Below are 9,028 nucleotides of genomic sequence, written 5' to 3'. Positions count from 1 at the left end.
CACAGCCCCGATTCCTTCCCTATTTCTTCCCAGAGTTTGGGCATTCCACTCCACTGCGAGGCCTTGTTATCTGCCCCCTTGGGTGTTACTGTTACACTGTGGGCCTTAGAATCCCCCCTTTCTGCTGATGTCTTCTTAATATCAAGTTTTATCTCTAATTGTTAGGAGTACCCCCATTCCTAAAGGAGGTAAACACAGGGGCAGAGTGTGGCTGAGGGTCTGAAGTCTTGGAACCCTCAGTCTGCAACCTCCTGGCTCATACCCGGGAGCCTCTTTCTTACCCAATAGGACACAGCCAAGAAAGCTACTGGGAAGTGTCCACTTGGCACCTGGGATTCAGGCAAACAAGCATGTTGTACCTGGTGTAGTCATCCCATCCTTGGAGTGTCCAGCCACTTAAACTAATGGGAAGCCAACAAAAAGCTCACCCCCAACACACAGGATTTTATTTAGTGCAGACTGGCCTGGAACTCACTATGTAACCAAGGCTGCCCTTGAATTCCTGATCTTGACTTTACCTCCTAAGTGTTGGGATTACAGGCATTCACTTTTTCCCCAGTACTGATTATTAGAGCATCGCTACATGTCTTAGTTAGGGTTTCTATTGCTGTGAGGAGACACCATGACCACGGCAACTCTTATAAAGAAAACATTTAGCTGGGCAGTGGTGGCGCACACCTTTAATCGAAGCACTGGGGAGGCAGAGGCAGGCAGATCTCTGTGAGTTCGAGGCCAGCCTGGTCTACAGAGTGAGATCCAGGACAGCCAGGACCACACAGAGAAACCCTGTCTCAAAATAACCAAAAGAGAAAAAAAAAGACAAGAAAACATTTAATTTGGGTGGTGGCTTACAGTTTCAGAGGTTCAGTCCATTGTCATCATGATGGGGAGCATGGCAGTGTGCAGGCAGACATGCTGCTGGAGCTGAGAGTGCTATATCTTGCAGGGACCAGAAAGTCGACTGACAGTCACAGTGAGGGAAGTTTGAGCAAAAGAGACCCCAAATCCTACCCCCATAGTGACACACTTACTTCACCAAGGCCACACCTCCTAATAGTGCCACTCCCTTTAGGGGCCATTTTCTTTCAAACCACCGCACTAGACAAACAATACTCTGCCACTAAGTTACCTTCCCAGGTGTCTTTTCACTTTTTATTTGATATAAGGGCTCACTAAATTACCCAGACTGGTCCTGAGGTCACTTTGTAATCCAGGCAGCCTTGAATTTGTTAATCTTCTACTTTGGCCTTTCTAGTAGCTGGGATTAGAGGCCTGTGCTAACAAGGTTCTCTCTGTGTGTCTTTGTCTCTGTCTCTCTCTGAAACAGAATTTTACTCTATAGTCCAAGCAGCCTTGGTGCAATCCTCCCATCTTTGTGAGTTCAAGGCCAGCCTGGTCTACAGAGTGAGTTCCAGGACAGCCAGGGCTACACAGAGGAACCCTGTCTAGAACCTCTCCTCAAAAAAAGAAAAAGAAAAGAAAAGAAAAAAAAGAAAGAAAAGAAAAACAATGTCTTCCTTATGGTTCCCACCACCAGCCCAGCCCCTGGTTCTCCCACTGAGGCATCAAGTCCTCTCCATACCCTGATTCACTACAAAGTCTTGCCTTTGCTTTTCTGTAGCTCTTGTTTTTCTGTCTCCGTTGCATCAGTCCTGTGAGCAGACAAACCCTACTATAACATCCTCTATTGTCAAAAGCCCCACTCCTAATGCTGTGTGCTTCCCAGCTCTTGGCTCCTATTCACAGAGAACTCCCTCAGATTTGCCTGTCCTCCTTGTTCCTACTATCTCCACCTGTAATAGCATCATCAGCCTGCTGTGTACCACTCCCAATCTGTTTTCTGGCTCTCCCATGATAATAGTCTTTTGGCTCAGGCACAAGGCAGCTCAGCTAAAGATACATTCCCCAACCTCTGTACTTGCCAGGTAGATGGGAAGGAGGCAGAGGTGAGTTGTGGCATGGGAAAGTGGACGCAGCCACTGGCTGCTTATAGAAGCAGAACACAGATGTGACAGATCAGAAGGAACTTCAGGGAGTGCCAAATAGAAGTCACATGTTCAGGATAACAAACCTATACCTCTATTCAGAGAGATTCTAGGTCTGGCTACCTCTCAGGCTAGTTTTTAAAAAATGACACATTTTTTATGTGTATATGTTCATGCATGTGAAAATGCACATGTATGGAGACCAGAGATCTGTCTGTGCCAAGTATAGAATAGTAATCTTCCTCAAATACACTCCACCTTAAAATTTATCTGTCTATCTATCTATCTATCTATCTATCTATCTATCTATCTATCTATTGTTATTTAGTGTAAATGTGTGACATACACCAGTGTGTGTATGACGTTACAAGAGCTTATGTGTACAGGCAGAGGCTAGAAGAAGAGATCTGGTATCCTGCTCTTTCACTGTCCCCCTTATTCCCTTGAGACAGTGTCTCTCACTGAATCTAGACTGGCAACCAGCAATCCTCAACAATTTCACAGTACTAGGATTATAGGAGTGTGTAACCGTGGTCAGCATTTTTATGTAGATGCTAGAGATTTGAACTCGGGTCCTCATGTTTTTGCAGCAAGTGTCTTACCCACACAGTCATCTCTCTCTGTCCACCTTACTGTTTAAGACAGTCAGTCTCTCACTGAATCAAGAATTTACCAATTCAGCTAGATTGGCTGACTGACAAGCTCCAGGGATCCAACTGTCTCTAATTCCTCAACACTGAGACATCAGATGTTACAGACATGTTACATTTAACATTTTTTTATTTTTGGTTTTTTAATACAAGGTTTCTCTGTAACATCCCTGGCCATCCTAAAACTTGCTCTGTAGATCAGGCTGCTTTCAAACTCAGAAATTTGCCTGCCTCTGTCTCCCCAACAACAAAAATGTATAAAAGCCAAAGGTGTATTTAAGATTCAAATTCAGGCCAGGTGGTGGTGGCGCATGCCTTTAATCCCAGCACTCAGGAGGCAGAGGCAGGCGGATCTCTGTGAGTTTGAGGCCAACCTGGTATCCAAAGTGAGTTCCAGGAAAGGTGCAAAGCTACAAAGAGAAACCCTGTCTCGAAAAACAAAACAAAACAAAACAAAACAAAACAAAAGATTCAAATTCAGGTTCTCATGCTTTGTGCAGCCAACACTTTACATACTGAACCATCTCCCCATCCCCATATCTCCCCCATGCTAGAGATCAAACCTTGTACTTGCTAAACAGGCACTCTGCCACTGATCCTCAACTCCCACATCCCACACTTCGTGTGTATGTTTATGATTTTATCATCATCATCATTTTGGGGGTTTTGAGACCAAGGTCTCACTATATAGCCCTAGCTGGTCGGAAACCCACAGAGCTCCACCTGCCTCAGCCTCTTGAGTGCTGGGATTTACTTTATTTTTGAAGTACTAGATATGGAACCCAGATCCTTGTGCATATTCACTTAGTGATGTCTCCAAACAGGTGACTTTTAGAGCAATTTTAGCTTTACAGAAAATTTGAGGGGAATGTGGAGAGTGCCTATTTGCCCCTTACTCCATCTTCAAAAATTTCCCTATCATCTTGCATCTGTCACAGTTGATGAGCTCACAATGAGATTCTCTTGCTAAAGTCCATACTTGATATTAATTAGGGTTCATGACCCTAATGGTGCATGACCAATAATGACATCCAGTCACCACTCCAGGATTATATAGAAGAGATAATCTGAACACTCACTGACCACATTTTTGGTTTCTTCTGAAACAGGGTCTCAAATAGTCTAGATTGGCCTTGAACTTTCTGTATCTGAGGATGACATTGAACTTCAGATCCTTCTACATTTCACTTGAGTGCTAACATTACCAGTGTGTCCCATCATCATGCCTGTCCACTGAACACATCCTTCTTGAGGGTTAGAGCAAATAAAATATACACTTGAGGTTTTGTTTTGTTTTTTGTTTTCCCAAGACAGGGTTTCTCTGTGTAGCTTTGCACCTTTCCTGGAACTCACTTGGTATCCCAGGCTGGCCTTGAACTCACAGAGATCCACCTGGCTCTGCCTCCCGAGTGCTGGGATTAAAGGCATGCACCACCACTGCCTGGCACACTTGAGGTTTTTAACTTGTGTATATCCATTCATGAAACCATCATGATTAAACATTTGAAAACATTTTGTGGGGCCACCTTCAGTACAGAACTTGACCCCTTAAGTTGTAGGTGTGTTTCACTGACTGTTGGCATGTTTACCAATAAAATTATGCATCTTTCATTCTTGTCATGTCTGTGAGGCTCATCCATGTTACTGACTGTATCTCTTCTCTCCTCTGCATTGTTGAGCAGCAGCCATTGTTTGGACACACTGTAATTTACTCAGCCGTGGTCCCATCAGTAGACATGAGTTGTTCCTTGTCTCCACCATTATGAATATAGCGGATACATGTGAGTCTTTCTCTGGGATCTATTCATATATCCTAGGAGGGGAATTGCTGACTTGTGGCCATGCCAAACCAGTTTGTGTCTCTGGCCAGAGATGTATATGCTTTGCCATTTAGACCTCTCTCAGTCTCTTGTAGTAGGGAGTGTTCCAAAGAAACCACAAGGCTAGAGGGAGAAGGTGCTTGCTCCAGCACTTGACAACCTGGCTACATTGCATGAACCTCTGAGACACCTGGAAGAGGTGTTGACAGTGCTGCCCAGAGCTCTGAGTTCCTTGGAGCTCAGACATGACAGTCAACCATCACCTAACCTTTCCTCTCACAGTCCCAAGGATACCACCCACTTCTTTGATTTGAGACAAGGTGTTATGTAACCTAGGCTAGCCTCAAATTCATTAATCACCTAACCAAAGATGTTCTCATGTCTGACCTTTTTGTCTGTTTGTTTGTTTGTTTGTTTTTTGTTTTTTGTTTTTCGAGACAGGGTTTCTCTATGTAATTTTAGAGCCTGTCCTGGATCTCACTCTGTAGCTCAGGCTGGCCTCCAACTCACAGAGGTCTGCCTGCCTCTGCCTCCTGACTGCTGGGATTAAAGGTGTGTGCCACGACTGCCCAGCCTGACCTTTTCTTTTTGAGGCAGGATCTCATTCTGCAGCCCAGGCTTACCACTAACTCATTATGCAGTTTAGGCAGAATTCAAACTTATGGCCATCCTTCTGCCTTAGCCTCCTGAATGCTGAGATTACTGGTCCATACTACCATGCTTAGCCAGGGGTTCCACTTCAAGCTCAGTGACCCCAGCACTAGTTAGGCACTACCTGTTGTGGAATATTTGTACATTGTATGAATATGTGTTGCTGTGATTGGTGTAATAAAAGGCTGAATGTCCAATAGCTAGGCAGGAGAGATAGGCAGAACTTCTGGGCAGAGAAAGATAATTGAGGTCTGTATCAGATGCCAATGAGACATGGAGGGAGTCGGACATACAGAGCGAAAGAAAAGTAAAAAGCCATGAGGCAAAATGTAGATTAATATAAATGGGTTAATTTATATTAAAAGAGCTAGTGGAACAAACTTAAGCTAAGGCCGAGCTTTCATGATTAATAAGAAGTCTCTGTGTCATTATTTGGGAGCTTGACAGCCAACAACAAAGCTTGCTACAACTACCACTACTTCAGACACCAAGATATAGATCTGGGGGCCCCCACACTTAGTTTTTTCTTTGTTTGTTTTTGGAGACAGGTTCTCTCTGTGTAGCTCTAGTTGTCCTGGAATTTGTTATATAGACCACAATGGCCTTAAACTCACACAGAGATCTGCCTACTTCTGCATCCCAAGTGCTAGGAATAAAGGCATGCTCCATCATGCCTGGCCCCACACTCTGTTTCTGAATTTGAGGAGTTGCAGAAAAATCAGAAAGCTCAGCAGGTAAAGGCACTTGCTGCCAGATGATACAAGCCCGATGACCTGAATTTGGTCCCCAGGCCCCACATAAAGGTTGAAGGAGGTAACTGACTCCATAAAGTTGTCTTCTGACCTCAACACATGCATTGTGACACCTGTACACCTTACTGCATTATACACACATAATGAGTAGTAATAATGATAATAATAATAATAATAAGGAAGAAGAAGAAGAAGAAGAAGAAGAAGAAGAAGGAGGAGGAGGAGGAGGAGGAGGAGGAGGAGGAGAAAGAAAGGAAGAAAAGATGGGGGAGAAAGAGAGGAGGAGAAGAAAGAAAGAAAGAAAGAAAGAGAAAGAAAAAGAAAACAAAATACAAATATATCTTTGAGGAATGCTACCTCTTTCCCTCTGAATGCCAGTCCTAAAGGCAAGATTCTTGTCCTAGATCACCATAAGAACTGCCACTAATACCTTTGACAACAGAACTGGATTCTTTCTCAGTTCTAGAGGCCAGAAGTCTGAGATGGAAGCATCATCAGGAGGCATCCTCAGGTGCTACTCAGTGTTGGAGTACATGCTTAGCATACATGGGGAATGGGTTATATCCTTAGCACACACATACACACAAAGTCCTCAGGGGTCCACATCTCCTGTACACCTCTCTGTAGGAAAAATTGACAGTTTTTTGTCAAGAAAAGATGGGACTTGGGGATTTTTTTTTTATCCCGTTGAATTTGATGGCAGTTGTAAATTTAACTTCTATTCCTCTGTGATAGTCAGTTCTGTGTTTGGTTTTTTGTTTGTTTGTTTTTGTTTTTGAGACAAGGTTGCTCTTTGTAGCTCTGGCTGTCCCAGAACTTGCTCTGTAGACCAGGCTGGCCTTGAACTCAGCAATCAGCCTGCCATTGCCTCTCTAATGCTAGGATTAAAGGCATGTGCCACTATGCTCAGCTTCCAGTTTTTTTTAAGCTATTTTCTACATTTGATGTGTGTGTGTGTGTGTGTGTGTGTGTGTGTGTGTGTGAATGCCATAACACATGTGTGGAAGTCCAAGGACAACTTGCAGGAGTTGATTCTCTTCTTCCATGTGGACCTTAGAGGTTAAACTCAAGTCTTTAGGGTTGACAATAAGTCCCCTTTACCCAATGAGCCATCTTGCAGGGCCATGATAGTTTTCATTGTTAACTTGACACAGTCTAGAATTAGAAGAGTGTCAAAGAAGGATTGTCTAGTTAATGTTGGCCTGTGGGATGTCTTGGGGGAGGGATTTTCATTCTTAAGATTTATTTATTTATTATGTATACAGTATTTTGTTTGTATGTATGTCTGCACACCAGAAGAGGGCACCAGATCTCATTATTATAGATGGTTGTGAGCCAACATGTGGTTGCTGGGAATTGAACTTGGGACCTCTGGAAGAACAACCAGTGTTCTTAACCTCTGAGCCATCTCTCCAGCCTGGGATTTTCAATCTTTGTTTTTGTTTCTGTTTCTTTGTTTTGTTTTTCCTTTTTGTTTTTCCTTTTGTTTTGTTTTGTTTGAGACAGAGTCTTACTATGTAGCTCTGGCTGTCCTGGAACTTACGTTGTAGACCAGGCTGGCCTCAAGCTCACGGAGACCCACCTGCTTCTGCCTACCAAGTATAGGGGCCGGCATGGAAGGGATTATCTTGATTATGTTAATTGAGATGGGAAGACCAGTTCATTATGGGTAGCACTATTCCCTAGGTTAGGGTCCTGGACTTCATATATGTAGAGAGCAAGCTGTTCACTAGGAATGCATATATTCATTATGTCTCTGCTTTTTACTTCAAGTTTTTGTGTTGACTTCTCTAAAATAATGGACTGTAACCTGAAAACTGTGATCTGGACAAACCCTCTTTCCCTTAAGTTGTTTTTCTGTCAGGGTATTCTATCACAGAAATGGAAGAGAAAGATACCCCCCATCCATTGCCTGGTTCAACTGATACTGTGATTCATCGACCAGAATGACTAAATTTTGTGTTTGATTTAGCACTGTCAGCCTTGAAAGTTCAAAGAGTCAGAAAATATTGGAGGCTAGCCTATAAGCCCTTTATAAATAAAAGTAGTGAAGGCCCACAGGAGGTGCTTTTAGTGGCTGTAGCTGAGGTATATCCTGTCAGGACCCTAAGGGCAGGCCAGTACAGATGCCTGAATGCCAACATTCCTCCTTTCTGTTTATTTTAAAAGGTGAGGAATTAGAAAGGGGTAGCTGGTGAGGCAGGGATGAGAGCACCGTGTTCTTAAGACTGCTTCCTGCTGGCCTGGGGGGCGCTGACTATCTTTAGAAGACCTGAGAAAATTAGGGTACTGGCCACTTCCTGGGGTAGCTAGCTGTTTCACTTCGCTGTCCAGGCTCTGTGGAACCGTCTGGTGCCACTTGGACCTGGCAAGATGCTGTTTGGATGGATCCAAGTCAACTCCCTGGAGCTCACAAGAAATCATGATGAGGTCATCATCCAAGATGGAGGAGAACCACGTGGTTGCTGTTAATAGTTACATGCACATACACACAGAATTAAACAGGAGTTGAGTAAATAGAAAGGGAAAACCAGTGTGGGCTGAGCAAGACGAAGCTGGCTTCTCCATCTCTGATAAACAGGTTGCAGCAAACAGAACATTTAGAGAGGAAGAGCAGACAGACACAGGCATACCTTGGAGCAAAAAAATGGGAAGAAAGTAGAGAATTTTTTTTCCATTCTCCAACTGTCTGGTCCAAAGAATGGTCAGTGGGTCTCCAAAAGACATCCAATGGAGGGAGGAGGTGTATGACACAGTTCCCAAGGATGAGGCAGAGAGAAGAAGATCCAAAGGCCTGAATGTTCTGACATCCCAGGGATCCAGGGAAGGTTAGATTAAGTGGGCACAAGCTGTTCAGTATGTTGTCATGCAAGAATAGGGTCTGAGGGCTAAGAGCCCAAGAGAGGCACAGTCGCCTGGTACCAGGACTTCAAGAAAAGCCGGAAGGTGAGGAGAGGACTGTGCTCGAGAAATGAAGCCTCACATCTAGGGGAATGGTCAGAGGTGGTGGCCCCACCAGAGACCCAATTGTTGGTATTGAATGGAAGGTAAAGCTGTTGGTGAATGAGAAAACAGATTTATTGTAGGTGGAAGAGAACAGATCAGAAAAAAGATCTGCTGCAGGTGGAGCAGGTGGGTAAGGTCCTAGCGTGAAGTGGGTACCTTTGGTG

Source organism: Onychomys torridus, chromosome X (genome assembly GCF_903995425.1).
Source record: "Onychomys torridus chromosome X, mOncTor1.1, whole genome shotgun sequence".
In the NCBI taxonomy this organism is placed as follows: Eukaryota; Metazoa; Chordata; class Mammalia; order Rodentia; family Cricetidae; genus Onychomys; species Onychomys torridus.
This window is presented reverse-complemented; position numbering follows the sequence as displayed.